We start from the raw sequence: 20755 nt of genomic DNA on the forward strand, positions 1-20755 counted from the left end.
CGTGAAGTAATAGTTACACAACTGATCAGTTTATTACACTGTAGTAAATGGTATTATAAGGATAACTACACTTCCATTGTTTACTATGTGCAGGCATATGAAGGAAGTAAAGAAATGAAGGAAAGCTTCTTGAAGGAAGTGTCAGCTCAGTCTGGAAACAGAAATTATATTGAGGAGAGGGAGTTGGGGAGGAACATGAGTAGTCTAGGACTGTGCTGGCCAGGTAATCCTTAGGTACATGAGGCTATGACGCATTTGAAATGTGGCTAGTCTGAATTGAGGTGTGCTATAAAGGTAAAATACATACTAGGTTTCAAGACAGTATAGAAGAAAATATGTATGATAGTGTGTTAGATTTTTATGTTAATTACATGTTGAGATGATATTTTGAGTATATTGGGTTAAATCAAATATGTAATTAATATTAAATTTATTTGTTTCTTTTTACTTTTCTTAATGTGGCCACTAGAAAATTTAAAATTAAATATGTGTCTCACATCATAATTTTGATTGGACAGTGCTGCTCTAGAAATCTGGGAAGCCTCCGGGAGCAGGTATGTCAGGGGAACAAGAACCCAGAGGAGGTGTGGAGAATGATGAGAGAAAATTTAAAAAAATGCTGAAAGCAAATATGAATTACCAACTTTCTAATCTGCAGGTCAGAAAGGGTCATTGCAACCTTTGCAAGCCCCAGGTCTGAGAGGTTGGGGCCCACTGACTTATGAAAATAGTATCATTCTCAAAACCAGCTCCAGCTGTGAGCGAGGGGAGGGTTAACGGCTGTTTTTGAGGCAGATTTTGTAGATGGACGAGGCAAGAATCATTAGGGCAAAACAGTAAATCAAATTGGAGGAACATCTCAGGGTAAAAGTCAATCCTTCAACAATGGCTGGGCCAGCCCTCTAACATCTTCCTGCCCGCCCCTTTACCTCTCTGGCTCATCTCCTACTCAGCTTCTTCCCCATCCCTGCCCCTACTCCGGTTACAATGGCCTCTTTGGTGAGCCTCAAACACACCAGGCATGCTCCTGACTCAGGACCTTCGCGCTGGCTGTTCCCCCGTTGGAAACACTCTTCCCCTAGCTATCCTACGGCTATCTTAACTCACGTCATCAATAAGGCCTACCTGACCATCTTATTTAGAACTGCAACTCCAATTGCACTCCTTTACCCTACTCTTGTTTTTCTCTTTATAACTGTTATTACCTTCTAACATATTCAATGATTTACTCTTTTATTGTGTTTACTGTTAATCTCCCTATTAGGAAGTATGTTCTCCAAAGACAGGGATCTCGGTTTTATTTCCTTCATTATCCCCCATACCAAGACAGTGCCTGGCATAGAGCACCTGCTCAATTAACTTTGCTTTTGAATGAATGAAAATGTCAATGGTGATGCTCAGGGCAGGTTTGGTCAATAGGCATCCTCTGTGCACCCTCTCCTCTCCTGAAGAAAAGGACTCTTTTTTCCTCTCCTGCAGTTGGATTTAACTAACCTTGCTTCCTGTTCAGCTTTTACTCCTCAGGGTTCTGTCCTGTTCTGGATCCCACACATAGGCTCCCAAGAGAGTAAAAGAAGCAGTGAATGCAGAGGAAAACGCCCTGGATTGGAAGCTGGGATTCCTAGGTGCCCTCCTGGCTTAGCAGCAACCCACCTGTTTCCCCAGCTGTCAAGGGTTCCAGGCTCACTGGGAGGCTGAACAAGGTGCTGACCGAGTTCATTAGAAAAATGGGGGGAAAATCGTTACCTAAAGGGCAGTGGCTCTCCAGGGATGGTCCTTCGACCAGAGGAATCAGCGTCACCACCCTAAACCCACAGAATCAGAAACCATGGAGGGAGTCAGCAACGTGTTTGAATACAGCCTCTGGGTGATGCTGATGCACTCAAGTTTGAGAACTGCTGCTCTGGGGGAAAGAAGGGACTTTGTTGGAGCCTTGGAGGCAGGGACGGACTTCATAGGTCAGGCGAGAGGACAGGTCCCTGGGAGGGCGGACTAGCACTGGGTTGGTTCCCTGCATCAAAGGCCGCGCAGGGTGGTCCCAACCCCAGTCTGACCTGGGAAGTTGGAAAGGCCAGGACTCCTACGTCCTCCCATCTCCACCCCAGGAAAGTCCCGGTGGCGAGGCCGTGACCCTCCGCCGGCACGCCTGCCTCCCTGCAGCCTCAGCCCCGCCCGGGAAAAACCGCTGCGACCCGGGGCAGGTCCGTTCCCGCTGCTCGCAGCCGGCGGTCCCTGGCCTGGCGCCCTCGCGCCGCGCTGGTGGGGAGCGCGGCCCCTCCGCCCCGTGGCAAGGTCCCTTCCCAGCTGCCCTGCGCCTCCGCTGGCCCGCGTGAAACCCTCTCTGCTGCCTCGACTGACTGTCGTTTCCGTGTCTTGATTGTGGCCTCTGCCTCTCCCCTTTCCGATTTCGTTCGACTTCTTTCTACAGTTACTAAGCGCCCACTGTGTGCCCTGGAAGGGACTAGATTCAGCAGGTAACGGGAAACAAAGTCACCTGCCGCTCTGAAGTTTCTTCGCATCTCCCTCCATCCTCTGCTCCATCCCCACTCCCAGCATTTGTCCCCTCCCTCCTCTTCTTCTTTTTTTAAAAAAATTAATCTAAAGGAAGCTTTCTTCTGGAAAACCTCACAGTAAAATTAAAAAGCCTACTTTTATCTGACTTCTAGAGAGTTGCAATTAAAATGTACCTGTTACCTTGACTCATGCCAACAAGTTAAGCTGTTATCAACTATTAACAAACACCTCAACCGGAATTAGTTTATTAACCTAAAGCAGACAGCTTTATCCTTTGGAGGTCACCTACTTGAGATAAACTATTATTCACATACTTTCACTTTTGTGCCACTCACTCATTCAAAGAAAAATATTCAGTCATTCAACTATTTATTGAGCACCTAGTATGTGCCGGCATTGTTCTTGACTAGCACTGGTCAATGGAAATAATATTAACTACCTATGACATTTTAAATTTTCTAGCAGCCACATTAAAGAAAGTAAAAAGACATAGGTAAAGGTAATTTTAATAATTTAACCCAATATGCCCTAAATATTATTTCAATATGTGATCAATATAAAAATTATCAATAAAATATTTTACGTTTACTTTTTTTTAAATGCTGTGTCTTTGAAACTGTGTGTGTATGTTACACTTCCAGCACATCTCAGTTCCTGCTAGGAACATTTTAAATGCTTAATAGCCACATTGGCTAGTGGCCATTGTGCTAATCAGTGCAATTCTAGACACTTGGAGAACAGCTATGGAAAGACGAAGAAAGTCAATAAACTCATGAACAAATAAAATAATCATAAGTAGTGTTCAATGCTAGGAAGAAATTAAAACAAAGTAATGACATAGAATGATGGACATTACCTCATTTAACCTTTTCGATTCCCCCCTCAAGTTGAATAATAGTATGTAACAATGTTATATAACAATTTTATAGCTATGAGAACTGAGGCTGAGACACAAAGCAACTTGTCCAAGTGCTTACAACTGGTAAATTCTATGTCCAGGATTCAGATCCCAGCTTGACTGTGGTTCCCATTACCCTACAAGGCCAGGTCATAAAGAAGACAGAGGGGAGGGAGGAGGAGTTGAATGGCTTTTGGGGTTTAAACTTTTGAGCACTGAACTAGGAATTTGGTGCTGCTGTGTGTTGTTGATTAGGTCTCATGACCTCTCTGGGCCTTCCTCACAGGTAACATGGAAGGCTTGGCCTTCTTCACTGGCCCATTCACAAAGGGAATAAAGAGTTTGAATAAAATAGTTAAACTTTTCATCCTCAAATGTACCTGCTTTTACACAAGTTTTGTGAAAAGCTCAAAGTATTTGTTTCCTTAGTTCAGGTGGACTAGACTAGGGTCTAAAGACAGTGGAGACAACATTGCATAGTGCTAGAAGCAGGGGGTTTTGAGTGGTGTTGGCTGGTCATCCTAGCTACGGGACCTTAACTGTTTTGAGTTTCAATTTTCTTTATTTTAAAACAGGTATCTACCTCATGGTATATTTGTAGAAGGGAAATGAAATGTTGCATGTAAGCATTTAACATAGCAACTAGCACATAGCAATCACACAATAAATATTGGCCGTTATATTAACAGCCCCCATGGGTATTATACATTTGGCATTAGAAAGACTTGAATTTGAGTCTTAAATCTATCACCTACAGGCTGTGTGACTTAAACAAATCAATTAATATATCTAGTTCATCTGAAAAATGGGAACAAGAACATTATTTGTACAATCTGCCACAGTGTCTCCATAAATGTCAACTAAGATTCTGTATGTAAATGTGCTTTGCAAGCTGTGAAGTGCTGCGCTCATGTTGATTAATCTTGGTGGTTACTTTTCTGTCAAGGCTTCATACCCAGTCCTTTGCAGATCTGAGCTGCCTCATCATTGCCTTTGTAGCAGAAAACTGAGAACTCAATCTTATTTTTCTTTGTATTAGCAGTGCTCATCAAAATGTTTTGTGTGCCAGTGTGTCCAGATTATGAAAGTTAGGAGTCAGAGGATCTAGTTTGGCCTCTGCTACACACTGGAGGTATAATCTTAGACCAGTCATTTAACTTCTCCAAGCTGTTTTCTTAGTCCCAAAATAGGAATAGTCTTAATATTTGACTTTCCTACTTGGGGTTATTCAGGATGATAAAAGAGATGAAAAGCCTGTTGAACACCATTTATTTCTATAAAGACTGAGGGGAACATTCCTAAGCATTATTCCTAGTAGGCAGCATGTCTTTCCTCCTGGCAGCTCTTAGCCTTGCAAAGCAGCCTGGTAGAACTACTAATGGTTTCCTGCCTAGGTCCCTGCTGTTTCATGCCTCGGTGCTTGTGCACTTTGCACAGGCTGGTTCCTCTGCTTGGAATGCCCTTCTCCTCATTTCCTTATCTTTAAACCTCACTCCTTATTTACGGGACGCCTAAGAAACTCATTTTCCAAAATCCAGCTTCAAAGAGTCTTCTCTCCAAAACCCATTTAGACTCATCCAACCAAAGTCAATTACTACCTCTGCTCTGTGTCCCACAGTAACCAGTAAAGACTGCCATCATATTTCTCATCACCCTGCAGTACAACTATTGTTTAATTATTCATTTAATGGCAGTAGTATAGCACAGCAAAGAAGCACATAACCCCTGGAAACTGGGTTCAAATCCTGGCTCTGATACTTAAATAGTTGTGTTGGGGAAGTGACTTACTATCTCTGTGCCTCAGTGTCCTTACCTGTTAAGCAATGATGATAATGATACCTCCTTCATACAATTGTTGCTGGGAAGAGACACATTAAACCCTTAGAATAGTGTCTGGTGCATAGCAGATGCTCTGTAAATCTCAACTTTTATGAATATTTCTGTCTTATTTGACACCAAAGACTTATCCTCAGTGCCTAAAACAACCCCTGACACACAGGAAGAACTCAACAAATGATTGTTGAACTTATGACTCAGAGAATCCCACATGCCTTGAATTCCTGTGTCTCTATTCAGTCCTCTCCCTTACCCCCTGGATCCTGTCCGCTCTCCACTTTTCCTTAGAAACAGGTCTTGCAGCTTCTGCTTTCCATTCAGCATCAGCACTGCTTTCTTGGCCAGGAGTTCCCCCATCTCCTGCCCCGTTTCCCATTTGGCTTTCTGACTCAGATTCTTCCTGTTCCACCCAGCTAAGAGCCCTGCTTCAGACCTAACCTGCTAACACATTGTTTTCTCCACTCATTCTCTGCTTTGAACCCTCCAGATCCCATACTGATTATATCAGACGTCTTCTGCCAGGAGTTTTAAGATCCCCCATGACCACTAATTTATCTTCTCACTGCTTGCCTGGGCCTTTCTCTGAGCTCAGCAACCCCTTCACCATCTTATCCACCTACCTTATCCATCCACCCATCCATTCCGCCACCCAAATTACCCACCTATCTACTACCATCCCTTCAACTACCTACTCACCCATCCACCTCCCCACCCACCTTTCCATTCGTCCATCCATTTGTCCACCCAGGCATTAAATTAACATTCACCGTGTATTTATCACTCTCCAGTCACCATATGGAACACAGACTTGGACAAGAAGAAAAGCTGGTCTCCAACTCCTTGTAATTTTTAATCTACAAACGGAAACCAGACAACTGAAGAACTATACTTTGTGGCAGAAGATATTTTGTGTCATATGGGTGCTATCACAGGCTTCTAAATTAAGCTTGAGGGAATCTGAACTTCTTAAAATCATAAGCAAAATTGTGTGGGTGAGAGGGCGTGTGTGATGCCTCTTTATATATATATGGGCGTTTCTCAAAGGAGAGGCTCCACGGCTCTGTGATATTGTCAAAGGGGTTTTCCAGGAAATACCAGGGGCTAGGTGAGGAAAAACCCAGGGAAGAAATAGCTTTAGTTTAGGGCTTTAAAGGGAGGAAAATGGAAACTAACATCTATTTCAGACCCACTATGTGCCAGGTACCACTTCTAGTGTGGCAACCTTAGATATGTCCTTTTTTGGAATATGGGAATGGGTGAGAAACAAGCTGGAGGATGCTAGCCTTTATTGAGTGCTGGGCCAGGCAGCATCATTTTATTTAATGCTTATAGTAACGTTTCAAAATAGGTACAGTCGTGTGCCACATACTGTTTTGGTTAATGGCTGACTGCATATATGATGGTGGCCTCATATGATTATAATACCATATATTTATGATTATAAGATTATAATACCTTTTCTGTTAATTTATAGATTCATGAATATTATTGTATTATAATTCCCTACAATATTCAGTAATGTAACATGCTGTATAGATTGTAGCCTAGGTATGTAGTAGGTTACACCATCTAGGTTTGTGTAAGTACACACTATGATGCTTCCACAACGACAAAGTCACCTAAGGACACGTTTCTCAGAATGAATCCTCATTGTTAACTGTCACATGACTGTATATTATCTGTATCTTACAGAGGAAGACACTCAAAGAGGTAAAGTAAGGCCCACACCCCCACAGCCTCGAGGCATAGAATAAAAAAGATTAGAACTGAGGTCACTTGGGCTCTAGGGCCCATGATCTCTGAGTCCCTCCCAGGGCTTCCTGTGGATCAAGCATGTCACTGTGTAAGTGCTTTACACTGTAAAACACCACTCAGTGTAAGAGAAGATGCTGTTGTCTGTGCTTTGAGAACACTAAAAGGGTTTTACAAGCCTAAGGAATTGCTGTCATTAAATTTTCAACAACCTCCAAAAAGAATGACCTTTTCCTGGAGATTCAGCCTGTGTAAAAGGTCAGCGAATCTTGGTTCTCACCCAGAGAGTGTTATCACAGCAGTTTCCAGGAACAAGGCTGGGTACAGGGCAGTCACTCAGCAAGCACTTGTGGCTGGGTCTGTTGGCAGAAAGGAGCCCTCAGCCTCATGCCAGCCTCTGTGGCCCCCCAACCCTGCTGGGAGTTCTGCCTGGGGAGGGCAAGAGAGTGCTCCATCATAGCCAGCAGAGGAAGTGTCACCTCAAAACCACCCCTTTGCCTGGAGCCGCGGGCCTGGCCAGCAGAATACACACTTCCATGTCCGGAAATTTCTGGAACTTTGAGGAAGCTTGTGTCCCATTCAGCTGCCCACCCAGAGTATTCCCCCTGCTGCCTAATATTTGCCCACTCCCTGCGTGCATGAAGGAATTCAAAATCCCTAGACTTCTTGAAGGGGAAAATTGAACTAAGTGACCTCTAAGTGTCCTTCTAGTCACAGAAAACTGGGATGAATTCAGAGAGAAAAGATTTTTTTCAACTAAAATTATTTTCTCCTTGAAAGCAAGGACCATATAATTTGTTGATTTGGCCTCGTCACACCCTTTATCCTCATGCTCCTGTCCATCTCCACGGCCGCCACCCTCCTCCAGAACACCACTGTTATTGCCCCAAATCACTGCTTCAGCCTCCTAACAGCTCTCCCTGCATGTGTCTTGTTATGTCCCAGCTGTTCTCAGAAGTCAGATTGGTATTTCTAAAATGGATCTCCTATCTCGGGCCTGCTTATAATTCTTCCATTGCCGTCCTTGATGGATTTCAAGACCTGAAGATTTTGCCGACTGTTTGGCTCTCCTTTCACCTCTTCACACATTGTGCCCTTGTACCCTGTGCTCTGGCCACCTCATCCTCACCCACCCACCTTCCCTGGCTCTTTCCGTGTGCTGTTGTCCCTGTTGCCTGCATCTCCAAACCCCTGCCCGCCGTTAACTCTTTTTCAGCCTGCGGGGCTCAGTCACTAACACACAGATGATTCCCTTGAGCCCTCTCCACTTTTTTTTTTTTTTGAGTGGGAGTCTCCCTCTGTTGCCCAGGCTAAATTGCAGTGGCATGATCTCGGCTCACTGCAACCTCCGCCTCCCAGGTTCAAGCAATTCTTCCTCAGCTTCCCAAGTAGCTGGGATTAAGGCATGCACCACCACACCCAGCTAATTTTTGTATTTTTAGTAAAGACGGGGTTTCACCATGTTGGCCAGGCTGGTCTTGAACTCATGACTTCAAGTGATCTGCCCGCCTTGGCTTCCAGAGTGCTGGGATTACAGATTACAGGTGTGAGCCACCATGCTGGGCAAACCCATAACAGAGGAAGAGGTGCCTTCCTCTGTTGCTACTGCACCCACAGTCCTCTTCACCCCATATTGTAATTTTCTGGTAAGTTTTCTGTCTCTGCCACCGGCTGTAAGCTCTGGGCAGGCTGCTTCTCTGTTTGCTGGTTTGTCATATTCTCAGGGTCTTGCCCACAAGGCCTAAGACCCTCACCTTTAAGAGGTACTCCATGAACACGTTTGCACTCCACAGAGCAGGGATCTACTCAGAGCTCTGGTGAGGTTAGATTTCTTTGCCCCAGAGCTTGAAAGGCCTCACTGCAGAGGGCCCCAAATGTGGAAACCATTAGTGCATCCTCCCTCTGCTCTTAAGTGAATTTGCTGGGAAGGCAGGGGGCCATGGGAGGCACCTGAATCATATTATAGAGCTTGGAACCAAAGCCAGGCATAACTGAGTGGCCTTCCCTACCCCCAGCCCCTGTTTTTAGCCAGATGACCAGCACCCTGCCCCCTCAGGCACCCTGCCCACCTCTCTGCCAATATGTTCTGCCTGTGACAGCACCAACACCACTGCATAGGCAGGGGCAGTCACATTCAGAGTGCGTGAGGCAGAGAGTCACTTCAACCCTGACATTCTATCTGTCCCTTGTGACTCAGGTTGCCACTTATCCCTGGGGCTTTAGGACACAAGCAGGGATCACCCTTTCAGTAGATATCAGTGATATGGGGAAAAAGCCAGACAGTGGGCTGGGCTGCTGAGTCAGTGAGAGTGAGTTTCCCTGCCTTCCACTCTACCTGAGGTTGCCTGTCTATCTCAAGGGGCGTCTCTTCCCCTCTCTGAGGCCAGTGTGATTCCTGGAATGGATTTAATTCACAGCATGCAGTGGGGATATCCCTTGTCTACCTTTTTCTTTTCTCTCTCTCTCTTTTTTTTTTTTTTTGAGGCAGAGTCTCGCTCTGTCGCCCAGGCTGGAGTGCAGTGGCGTGATCTCGGCTCACTGCAACCTCCGCCTCCCTGGTTGAAGTGATTCTCCTGCCTCAGCCTCCCGAGTAGCTGGGACTATAGGTGCACACCACCATGCCTGGCTAGTTTTTGTATTTTTAGTAGAGACGGGGTTTCACCATGTTGGCCAGGCTGATCTGGAACTCCAGACCTCAAGTGATCCACCTGCTTTGGCCTCCCAAAGTGCTGGGATTACAGGTGTGAGCCACCACGCCCAGCCCCTTGTCTACATTTTTAAAGGAAAGTGATCTAACATGGTTGCGAAGAAAGCAGCCTTGGGAGTCAGACACACTAAGCTGAATCTCAATTCTGCAGTTTACTAGCTATGGCACCCAAAGCAAGCTGCTTAACCTCCCTGACCCTCAATCCCTCCTCTATAATGGGGGGATAATGCTACCTAATTCGTAGGATTATTGTGATATTAAATGCAGTAAAGTATGTGAAAGGCTTAGCCGAGTGCTTGGCAAATGGTGAACAGTTCCTAAATGGTACCTGTTATTATTTATACAAGCTGATATCTTCGTGGATGCTTGATCTCTGGGGAACACCGTGTCTCCACATAGACCCCAGGCTCTGGCCTCCAACTCTGCACATCCACAGTCATATGTTTGTGGCTTTGGAAAATTTAGTTGAAATGTGGTGAGACAGGAAGAAAAGAAAAGGAAGTAAAAGGGTAGTGACTTTTTTCCTTAACTGTCTCAGATGCACAAACTGCTTCCTCAACTCAAATAATTCCTGGCTGTGTTTGTCTGAGCAGAAGCCAGATGCACAAGAGAACACGGGGGCTGTATAGATAATCCGGAGAGCAGGGTTTTACTATGTCAGACTTTCTGTCTCAGACAACTAGAGAAAGCAGAGTCTGGTAACTGAGACTTTGAAATACATGCACTCCTTTACTGTCCACTGAATTGAGACAGGTTCTGTGCTTTGGCTCTTGGTTCAATCTCTTTTCCCCTCTTCATCCAATGCTTCTACTCCTCCAAATAGAGGAAAAACATCAGTGTACTCTTTGGATCAACATGGAGAAGACCTAATTTACTCAGTGTCATTTGGCAAGATGTTTAACCTCCCTTGTAACCTAGCTATCTTTAGCTTCCTTGATGCTATTTTGAAATGTCAAACTAGCAAATACTGCTTCCAGAATGGTTCTGATCTGGGATGTGACAGGATGCTTGGGGGTTGGGGGAGCCAACGAGGGGGTGTGGGGAGCCAAGGAGGAGGGGTGGGGATGGTGAAAGAGCCTGCTGGTAGAGGGTGAGATAATGTACCAACTTTGCAACCACCAGGATTCTCTCCCTTCTATGGCCTCTGCCACCTCCTCCAGGGGACTGACCCATTTAAGGGAGACATAGGGCATTGAGTCTCACCTGGGTCTGACCTAGAGGGATGTCTGCTTATCTGACTCTGGAGCCAGAACTGGACATCACATTAGCCAAAAGAGAAAACTGACTCTTATGTGCCTGATCCACTCTAAAAATATTTATTCATTCACACACTCGTTCATTTATTCATTCATTAGGTATTTATGAGTACCAGCTATGTGCCAGGCACTGTACTAGGCACTGGGGATACAATAGCTTGCAAAGGTTAATATTCATTGGAATCATCTGGGGAGTTTGTTCAAATGCAGCTTCTCAAGCCCTGTTCCCAAGAGTTGATCCAGGAAGTTTGATGTGGGCCCAGGAGTCCGCATTTTGAGCAAGCACTCAGGCATTCTGATGTAGATAGTCCAGGGTGTACGAGAAACCTTAGCCTGCAGTAACAACTATTTCCTAAGTAAGCATTATCCTAATGCCGAAAGTTTGGGATATAGAAATACCACCACACACCTTGAAGAGTTCATGGTTCACAGTCTCCAGAAAGTGACAAAGAATGCCATTTTAGGGTACAAAGTACTTTGAAAGCAGACATACAAAGTGCTGATAGGGCTGCAGGGAGGAGATATCTTGCTCTGGGAGAGCTAGGGATGCTTTTTTTTTAAAGAAGGGATATTTGAGTTAGGTCTTGAAACATAAGAAGTGTTTTCCAGATAGAAAAAGAGTAGGTGCAGATTGTACTTTCGGAAGATGGACTCACCAAGATATATCTCCCATCCCACATGCTCTTACAATGGGACTGGCATGCTTCCCACAGAGAAGTGGGGGTCTGCGTTCCCTTCTCCTGAATCTGGGTGGGGGCGTGTGACTCCTTCCACCCAGACAGTGTAGCAGAAATGATGCATGAGACTTCTGAGGCTGGGTCACCAAAAGGCCATAAGGCTTCTGCTTGGCTCTTTCTCTCTCAGGATATACCCCTTTGGAACCCTGAGCCAACACGTGAAGAGTCCAGCGACCATGTAGCTGCCACATGGAGAAATCACAGCAATAGATGGAGATGGTGGATAATTCCAGCCCCCAGCCTTTGAGCCACCCCAGCTGACACTGAGTGTCAGCTGTTCCCTCTCAGACTGCCTGAATCACGGATTTTTGAACAAAATACATGGCTTTATTTTTTTTGTTTGTTTTAAACCACTACATTTCGGGGTGCCTTGTTACACAGCACTAGATACTTAGAACAGGCTGGAAGAGCAGTTTAGGAAGAGGAAATGACAGCAGGTGCAAAGGTATTGAGGGTGAAAGGGGCGTAGAAACTATTTTTGAAATTTGGAGAGAATCAATATCCTCACACAGAATTTAGAAGTCTTGCTTCACTGCAGACTGACACATGCAATCAAGCTGCCTGTGTGTTTGCCCAAGAGGTGCAGGCTAAGCTTTTTCCCTAGGCCATGTGACCCACCAATTTGGTGCTGCCTCAAATTGGCATACATGATTTTAACTGTCATGCCTTTGCTGAGATGTAATTTTAAGAGTGTGGGCAGCACCTTCTCAATCCCTAGGAAAATATTCATTAAATGTTGAAACAAGTGATTCAGGCATCATCTGGTCTTCCTGCCTAAGGTCTTATGGTGCCAAGCACCATGCCTGGCACCCAGAGGGTCATACAATGGTGACTGAGCCTGCCTGTGAATAGTGGTATCAGCCCTAGAGCCTATGTCTCTGATTTGTGGGCTCAGAGTCTTGGGAATGGGAGGAGTCTTTACAGGTCACCTTCCCAACCATTCTGCCAATATCAAGGGTTCAGTTCTGCTCACACACCTCTTTTAGCAACCTATCCTCACTTATTATGAAGTTCTTTCTTCAACTGGTTCTATATCTTTTCCTCAAAATTCCCACCCATTAAGCCTTGTTCTGTCTTTGAGGAATAGGAATTTGCTCCCTTTTCCTTATGACTACTGTGAGGGCTTTGGGAAATAGAAGAAAAGCATCAGTGTTTTGGGACATAGAGGAAAAACATCAACTTGGCTAGGCCGAGCCACCTACCCCAGAATTCCCTCTCTGGTCTGTTTCTGGTTAGGGTGGGCCATAAGAGATAGTCTTTCATGAGAGTTGCAGGTTGGATGGGAGGCAGAGGCCACATTATAGCATATGCACACCATCCCCCAGGGATTCAATCACACACTAATCTAGGTGCTGCAGTGAAGGGGATTTGCAGATGTAATTAAAGTTCCTATTCAGTTGATTTTGAATGTGTCAAGTGCAGCTGGACTTGCAATTGTTCTCTCTTCCCTGTGGGTCTTCCCTTCCTGATTGTCTTCCCTGTGGCTTAGCCAGCTTCCCAAATTGCTTAGGATAATTAATAATACTTGAAACAATAATAATGATAAGTTATTTAATTTTATTTAATTATCTATCTATTCATTTATCTATCATTCATCATTTCATTCACCTATCAGTCAATCAATCAGTCAATCAACCAACCATCTCTCCTGCGATTCTGCTTTGCTGGTTAAGCCCTGACTGATACAACCATCTTTTGGAAGACCTCAATGCCCCAGTCTTCCATCACTAGTTGTGTAGCCCGACTTCCACCAATGTGCCTTATACAATGTGGTTTTGAGTCCCATTATCATGCTGGCCTCTTTCCAAACATGCTGCATTTTTATGCTTGTCCCTCTTACAGTTTATCCATTCAGGAAGCATTTATTGCATTACTGCTGAATGCTGAGGATCATCTGGGGGGTACAACAAGAAACAAGACTCACCAGTTCCTGTATTCATGGAGCTTGGGTCCCTAATTCTGAGACCTTATTTTCTGTAGGGTATACTAGTCTTACTAGCACTGGAGGAGGAAGTTTGTTTGACCATCAGTACCATAAGTACCACTCAGTGTTAAGGATAATGTCAGCATCATTATTTGATGACAAGGCTGGACAATAGTTCTATTAACTTCCAGGCATTTAAAAACTAGTCATTCGATATAACCTTCCTAGCAATCATATGATGTAGACATGATCCTTCCCATCTCTCAAATGATCAGAAGACTACATGGCTTTGTAAGTGTGGAGTCAAGCAGTGACCCCAAGTGTATAAGACCCCAGACACCATGCTTGTGATTGAATGACAAAATGTGGCCTTTTCTTCCAAGGGGCTCCTTGAAGACAGCCAGCTGTCATCCATCTGGGACCCAAGTTTCTTTTTTTCCAGGTTCTCTTGTTCCTGTGGCTTTAATTCCGTGACAATCTTACTGTAGTCTCTAGTCCACCCTACAGGGAAGACCCTTTTGCTCTTCAAAGGCTCAGCAAGGCAACTTGCTCAGACAGGAATAAATTAGGCCATGTGATACTGAGAACAATCCTTTCTGTAGTTAACAATTTGGGCCTTTGACATATGATGAAATATGAAACATGGGCCACAGTTCTGCTAGGCCTATGGGATTTTAAGAAGAGCCATGTAGCAGACTACAGGAACTAGCAATTGTGAGCACTCACCATGAGCCAGGGTCTGTGTCAATGATAATGATAAAAATAATTATTATTATTAATTATGTACTTTTGTGCCTGATACTACTTTAAACTTTTTACATATATTAACTAATTTAATCTTTTTAACAACTACATGAATTAATTACTCTTATTATCCCCTTATTACTGATGAGAAAAAAGAGAGGCTTAAACACTTCCTTACATGATATAGTTAGTTAAATAGTTGGGATTTACTAACAAAGTTGGAATTTGAACTCATGCTGTCTGGTTCTAGAGCCTGTGGTCTTGTAGAAATCATTAAAATCATTTATCTAATTGAATCCTAAGAGCCCATGTATGTGAAATGCCATCTCAGCCCTGCTAGATCCTTCCACAGCAAATGCTTTATTGTGGTGACATGTCAGTCCCTCCCTTTACTCAATCAGCTTCTGGTGGGTGAGACTAGGGGTGCGCAGGGACTGTGTCTGTCTAGTTCACTGCTGTGTGTCCAGGGTTTAGCACAGCTCCTGGTACAACAACATAGCAGGACATCAAGACACAGAAAAGAGTACACATATTTTACAAATCAGGAAACCGAAACAAACCATATGAGGTCAAGAAGGTAATGAGTGACAGAACTGAAGCTGAAGTCCAGATTTCCCTGAGACTGAATTCCATCAAAAGCTGTCTTTTGATCACATTTTCTTTCCTCCTGTATATTGAGCTCACAGAGCAGGCCCTGTTACATAGTAGGTGCTCAATAAAATGTGCTATTAAATGAACAAAGTGCCCTGTTCTTCAATTCTTCCAATATCCCATTCCTCCACTCTTCATCTTAGAATTCTCTTTTCCATGATGCCAACACACCGTCTAAGACATGTTTTCCGTGCTCACCCTTAACCCTGACCCTGTTATCTTTAGCTACTCTTTAATAATCTGACATTTTTATATCATGTTCTGCATGTGTCCCCAGCCATTTTTGGAAATGCCTGCTATCTGAGTTTGCACCATCCTTCAAGATAATGAGGCCCACCTACATTTTCCCCTTCGGAACCTCTCAATATAGTTTTGGTTTGATTTCTTGGAATCCATGTGCTATAGATGGGGGAGATTTTTCCAACCTACTACGGCATCAAAAAGAGAGAGTTTCTTGGGTTTTTAGGAGTTGGGGAGCTTTTGCCAAGAGAAATATGGTAACTTCTTGAAATAAGTGGAGCCATGTCATACCCAAAGATTACAATGGGAGAACCTCAGGTAAATGATAAAGTCACAGTAGAGAAATTAAAATTCTTGTGGGTCAGAGGTAGTTTGAATTGCTGGAATGAGCACTAACCCAAAGAGGCAATGCCTGCTAATGAAATGAGCTGTAAACCCATGTTCTCCGTCCTTCCTTCCCTCCTCCCTTTCTCCCTTTCTGCCTTCTTTACTTCCTTCCAGGAAAAACATCCAGGCAAGTGGACAGCATTTGCATCAGCCCAGCAATAAGGACCATATTCTACTTGGGAAAAGGTAAAGACGTTTCATAGGGATGGAGGTGAGTTCAAGGGAGACAAGGAATGGAACTTGCCAAGTAAGTGGAGGCTGGCTCTTTAAGATTGTTCTGAAGGCAATGGGGAGCCATTGATAAGATGTTAGTTAGAGAGTGCTTATGTTAATTCTCAATTTATTATTAAAATACTTTGAATATTTTAGGAACATATTTTGAGTTCTACACATACTTCTTGTATTTTGGTGGTCTTGAAGTCACAGGGCAGAGCTAGGAGTTAATTTCAGTTCCAACTCATGGTATGACTTAGCAAGTGATGTCTTATTTTAGGTCCTTAGTTTTCTCATCTCTAAATGAAGAAAAAGAAAAGCAAGGGATTGGCAAGCTTAACATGCTCAATAGTTTTTCTTTGCTGAACTGTTCCCAGAGGGTCAACCAGCCTTCAATAGGTGTGATTAATAAATTACAAAAGATAAATAGAGTGCCTTGAAAGATTTTATATTCCTTATTTAAATTTTACCTGTCTTTACAGCCTGCCAGGAAACTTGTCATTCAACCCTTCGCAATAAAACAGCTCCTCATGAATGAAGCAAAATAAATCAGAAGTCGTGGGCTTTTAAACTCACTAAATGAAAGCCCAGCATGCATGCAGCCTCCCTCCAAATTAATCACCAGATTAAATGCAAGATGTGCACACCAAATCAATAGCTTGTGACAGAGACCTCCTGCCTGTGCTTCAGGAAAATTCCATTTCCTTTCAGATGTTGTCGCTTGAAATGTCAGGAAGTTTCCATTCATCACCCGCCCTTGAAAATGCCACCATCACTATACTTCATGTTTCCTTGCTTTCTTTCTTCAGAGGAATCTAAGCACCTTGCAGAGGGAGCCCACTCATTGTCACAGACTCTCCTGGAGGCTGAAACAGGGGCAGTCTGCAGAGAGGAGAGGTGTAGAGAGGCCCGATTTAGAAATAAGAAAACCAAATCATAAAGAAGACTAATGTCTTGCTGCAACATCTGAAAGAGACAAGATGAATATATTCCCCTAGGTGGGAAGCTTAGGGTAGTGGAAAGAACATGGATTCAGGACTTTGAGAAACATGGATTTAAATTTTGATCCCCAACGCCTCTCTGCACTTCACTGTTATCTATAAAAAGGGGAAATAAAAATACTGTACATTCAAGTCTTAACACCAACGCTTAACTAGTTGTGTAATCTTGGACAAGTTATGTGACCTCTCTGTCTGAGCATCGTCATTTGTATATGAGATTATGGAGGTTAAATGTCCAACCTGTTGTCACTGTGCAACACAAAATAATAATGAAACATTTCATCTCTCGATCAAGGCTAAATCCACTTTCTCTGCTCTTCGAAACTTGATCCTGCCATCACCTTCTCCAGTAACCCCTAGATTGAGTGAGATCCCTTTTTGTAGTGCAAAAATAATAATAATAATACCTAAGAAAAACAGTGATAATAACACTAAAAACTAACACATTGATCACTTACTACATGACATGCTCTGGGTACTTTATTTGGATGATTCATTTAGTACTCGTAATAACCTTATCAGTCGTGTTATTATGTTCTATGTATTACAAATGAAGAAACTGAGGCACATAGAGTTTCTACTACCTGCTCACTGGTATCTTAGTCAGTTTGGGCTACTATAACAAAATACCATAAATGGGCTGGCTTATAAACAACAATTTTTTTTTTTCATAGTTCTGAAGGTTGGGAAGTGCAAGATTAAGGTGCCTGCAGATTTGGTGTCTGGTAAACGCTTTCTCATTGATGGGTGTCTTCTCACTGTAAACTCACAAGAATGGAAGAAGTGAGAAATCTTTCCAGATTTCTTTTATAAGGGACTAATCCTATTCACAAGGGCTCTGCCCTCAGGACACAATCACCTCCCAAAGGCCCCACCTCTTAATGCCATCACCTTGGGGGTCAGGATTTCAACATATGGATTTGGGGAGAACATAAACACTCAGATCACAGCAACTGGAAAGCAGGGGATTGGTCCTATCTTCCCAGAGAATCCCAGGCATCACTCCATCTTGATTATATGACCATGATATTCCCCTTTCAGCTCCACCAGGCTGGAGGCTTTCCTGAAATAGGGACCTAGTGTAATCTAATTTTGTATTCCCAAAGTTTAGCACAGAGTAGGTGCTGCTTGAATTTGAAATGAAACAAAATTGACTTCTTATGCAAAGGCGATAGACTGTATTTAATAGAAAAGGCTCTGAATTGAGAAGGTGACATCCCCCATCAGAATGTTGCAGAGCTAGACGTCATTTCACATGGAAGATACTCTGCCAGACTGGCACAAAGCAAAGACAACAGCAATGCACACAACAACCAAAAATACAACAGAAAACCCTGCAAAGCCCCAAAAGCCCCCAAACTAGAAAATGTAAGACCCTTCCCTTCCCTACCTAAGCAGAAGACCCTTAATATATATTTAAAGTGTTAGGTCTAGAAGTTGCCACTAGAACCTCAGTGAATGGTACATGTGATTCTCACACATGGATATGCCCAGTAAACGTCAAAGGAAAACTTCTTGGGGCTCTAATTCCAGAGTGCTGGCTCGGCCATTCTTAACAAATTCTTGTGTTCTTCTCACATACTCTTGTGTTGAAAAATTTCATGGGGTATCGTTAGAGTTAGGCCTCAGGACTGAGGGCAGCTCCCTGATCATTGCAGTCAAGATTCTGATGCTAGTAGTCACAGCACAGGAGAAAAATAAAATCCCTATAAACACATAGAACAAAGCTCAGCTGAATTGATCATTAAAGAAACTCAAACTAAGTAATGAGATAGTTTTTCAACGTTTACAAAAGTTAATACAATTAACAATATCTAATTTCAGTGGGGCTTTGAGGAAACGCGTATGCCTATGTCCTATTAAGTCGGAGTGCAACTTTGGAGTCTCCACCCAAACCTTGTTTCTAGGATTCTATCACTCAGAAATACCGGCACGTGTGCTCACAAATATATTTTCAAGCAGATTCATTCCAGCAACATTTGTAACAGTGAAACACTGGATGCTTCCAAGGTAGGAAAATCGCTTAAAAATTTCATGGTATATTCATGCAATAGTTAGGGAGCAATGAAAACAAATACAATAGGTCTGTATGTATTGACACAAAAAGATGACCAGACTCTAGCAACTAAAAAAATGAACCTTGGCTGCACAGGAGGCCTCTAGCGCTCTGCTCTAGCTCTTTGCCTGCTTGGATTGGTCCTTGCTTGTGCCACACCAGAGAAATAACTAAGTGTCTGTCAGGGATACAGATGGGAAGGGAAAGGAGAATATAATTTTTTTCATTTATATTTTTGATTCCCATCTCATCCTTCCTTTCTTCTATTATAATGTACATGAGTGTGTTAGTGTGTTCAGGCTGCTATGACAAAAATACCATAAACTAGGTAGTTTGTAAACAACAAATATTTATTTCTCATGGTTCTGAAGGCTGGGAAGTCCCAGATCAAATGCCAGCAGATTTGGTGTCTGGCAAGGGCATGCTTCCTCATTGATCTCACCTCCTAGCTGTATCCTCACATGGTGGAAGGGACAAAGGAGCTCTCTTCAGTTTCTTTCATAAGGACACTAATTCTAATCATGAGGGCTCCACATTCATGACCTAATCATCTTTCAAAGTCCTCACCTCCTTATACCAATACTAATACCAATACCCATACTAATATTTTGAAGGTCAAGATTTCACCATATGATTTTGGGGGCTGGGGGCACAAACATTCATACCACAGTGGTACACTTTTTTGGGGTTATCACTATTACTTTATTTGTTCTTTTTCAAAGTCCTGGTATCCAGTAAAAGCAAAACCAGACTCTTGATGTGATGACAGTGCTATGTGTAACACAAGTATGGACAAAGCCCTTTGGTAATAGAGAAAAAAATGTAACAACAACAACAACAACAAAATCCCACCAGGAAGAGTGGGGAAAGGTGTCACTGAAGAGGGAGACCTAAGATTTTGCCTGGGCCTTGACTGGGGGAACAATGAAGGCAAAGCCTTCCAGGCAGAGGCACACAAGAGCCCAATCCAAGAGGCACGAAACCATGTGAGCTGTGGTGTGTCTGCAGCAGGATGACTTCTTTGGTGTTCAGATAGTTTATGCCACCTTGAGAGGGGGCACCAGAAGCACAGTCTAAGGAACAGCCTGGGTTTAGCTCTAGTGGGGGAGCAGCCATGGGGAAAGAAGGCAAGAAAGCTACAATGGATAGTTTGCACATTGTTTTCATCTGACCTGCTGTGGAATGTGGCTCATAACTCATCTGCATATGCAGCTATTGAGGTGGACAAAGGAAATCCAGCCAGTGGAAATTCCTGGGAATCCATAATGAGGCCCAAATAGGAAATGCCAGTGAAGAGATTTTACTGGTGCCAACCCCAAATACCAATGCTCAAGCTGTGTTCAGAGAACCTTCATTGCTTGTCAACTTTAGATGAGACACTTTGGCAAATGGTAAATCAACAATAATTAGGGTCCCATTGATATTATCCTTTCCAACCCTTTGCATCTAACTTGATGCTTCAAGAAGCTTTGAGACAGGGATGATTATTCTAATTTTACAGATCTTAAATTGAGGCTCGGGGAGGTTTGGTAAATTCTTCAAGGTCACACAGCTAAGGGAGACAGGATGATATCATAAAATAATAGTTTCAGTTGGAATGATAAAGACCTGTTTTAAAATCTCTGTTCCATGACTCACTATTTGGGTGACTTTGGGCAATTTACTTTCCTCTCTACATTCATATTCCTATCTGTAGAATGTGGATAACTTTACTTCACAGAACTGTTGGAAGCATGGAATGAGATTATATATGTTGCCTACTTGCCACCCATATCCCCCTTCTTCTTTAGTGACTCATGCTTAATTTAGGGTGGAGGAGGCAGCACATACACCCTACTA

The 20755-nt window shown here is 43.3% G+C and overlaps 1 long non-coding RNA gene across 1 annotated transcript; it reads left to right on the plus strand.

Annotated features, from left to right (window-relative positions):
- The first annotated feature begins 2342 nt into the window (after positions 1 to 2342).
- On the plus strand, positions 2343 to 17148 carry LOC116457899 (uncharacterized). Its single transcript, XR_004245145.2, has 3 exons — positions 2343 to 2474; positions 15761 to 15857; positions 16342 to 17148. It is a non-coding gene; the product is annotated as an uncharacterized LOC116457899 (long non-coding RNA).
- Positions 17149 to 20755: the final 3607 nt, after the last annotated feature.

The sequence above is a fragment of the Hylobates moloch genome, unplaced genomic scaffold (assembly GCF_009828535.3).
Source record: "Hylobates moloch isolate HMO894 unplaced genomic scaffold, HMol_V3 SCAFFOLD_18, whole genome shotgun sequence".
NCBI classification, from domain to species: domain Eukaryota; kingdom Metazoa; phylum Chordata; class Mammalia; order Primates; family Hylobatidae; genus Hylobates; species Hylobates moloch.